The following is a 1,705-nucleotide window of genomic DNA, read 5'->3' on the forward strand; positions in this document are numbered from 1 at the left end:
AGGCCACTATCTACTGACCAACTGAGTTACATAATTTCTTACATTCCTCTGCCCCATTCTCCCTTCCCCCTTCTGCTTTCAGCTTGGCCCTGACATAACCACAGTCTCTCCTATCCAACATCTATTTTAGATTTGATTCCCCAAATCAAGCTTACCAGTATCCTTAGAACTCATGATTTGCTATTTTTCTCCCAGTTGCAAACAAAAGGGAAACTTCCCTGGCAATGGAACACCAATGCACTCTAAGAAGTATCATCCAAAGCACAGCTGCCCTACCGATGCCACTTGGTCTGAAAGGAACCAGCAAGTAGGATGGTCTCCATAGCATTTCCATCAGGGATAGAGAAAGTTTCTCAATCTAGGGTTCCTAAGGCACCTGGTATGTGTAAGACACTGTTCAGAGCTGTAAAGAATATGAAGAAAAGAAACATTGTGGTTCTTGAAGAAATAAGACTAACACAAAAGAAGGCAGCACGGGCTTTTCACTTCATCCAATTTTGCCTTTATGAAAATATTACAAGAGATAAGGAGGCCAGGGAAAGGGGGAGAAGACAGTTTTAGACTTGGTTAACACCAGATTCCAAGTGGTGCTCTTGTAGAACAGGAGGAGGGACTGGGCACTTTCATAAGGAGCCCCTGGAGTGCTGTCCAAGGTACTTGGTCGAAACAGTGACCTGCCTATCCCAACTCCCTCACTTCCCCTCTATGTTCACCCCTCTCAGTCTTGATCTCAGAATGTTTTGGAGATTGGATTCTTACTCTCATTACTCTCACCTCTGCTAGAATTTGCAAACGCCCAAGTCCCACCTTCCCTGATCTCCTCTCCCTCTGCCACACCTAGCTTTGGGGCTGACTGGCCCACATAAGGTTCTTGGCCTCAGCATTAAGTTCTTGGCCTCTCTCCCTGCATGTTCTCTCTCCCAAAACTTTTAGTGAGCCCATACTATTTGTTAGGCACCATGCTGGTAGGCAGTGGGGACACAAAGACAGAAGAAAATGTCCCTGTCCTTAAGGGACTTACCATCCAAAATAGGCAACCAATATGTAAAGTTATAAGTGCAACTGAGGCTAACATAGGTAACTTGGGTTCTCTACCATGGGCACTACATGAATGCAAACAGGTAAGTTTCTTTAGTTCATCTCAATTAAATCTGGTGCAGAGATTTGCCTCTGAGACACAAAGCCTCCCACCAAGCAAGCTCAGTTACTATAACATCCTTCAGAAGGACAGTGCTTAAATCTCCGTGCTTAATCCAGTCTTCTTAGCATAGGGCATTCATTGCTAGGCACTGAAAACAAGCTCATTAAGGATGTAAGAATTGAAGGTTCTAATTGAAGGCACTGAAAACAAGCTTATTAAGGGTGTAAGAATTAAAGGTTCTTTATTTAAAGGACCAGTGCTGCTTCTGCTCTCCCCATACCTCCTACACAAACACATACACACACACACACACACACACACACACACACACACATCTTGCAGTTGCCACTTTTCATGCAATATGCTTTGTAAATGTCGAGAGTAATGCATGAAGCACGGTTATTGCTATTATTTCCTGCTTCCCTCCTGTTCCTTGTGGATAAGACACCCTGAACATCATAGCAACTTGTGCTGCATATATCCCTTTTTCTTCACCTCCACACACTGTCATGGAAGTGAGATAAACATCCCAGGCAGAAATAAAGCCAGAGCCCAGTAAAGAAG

Source organism: Propithecus coquereli, unplaced genomic scaffold (assembly GCF_000956105.1).
Source record: "Propithecus coquereli isolate 6110/MARCELLA unplaced genomic scaffold, Pcoq_1.0 Scaffold212, whole genome shotgun sequence".
In the NCBI taxonomy this organism is placed as follows: domain Eukaryota; kingdom Metazoa; phylum Chordata; class Mammalia; order Primates; family Indriidae; genus Propithecus; species Propithecus coquereli.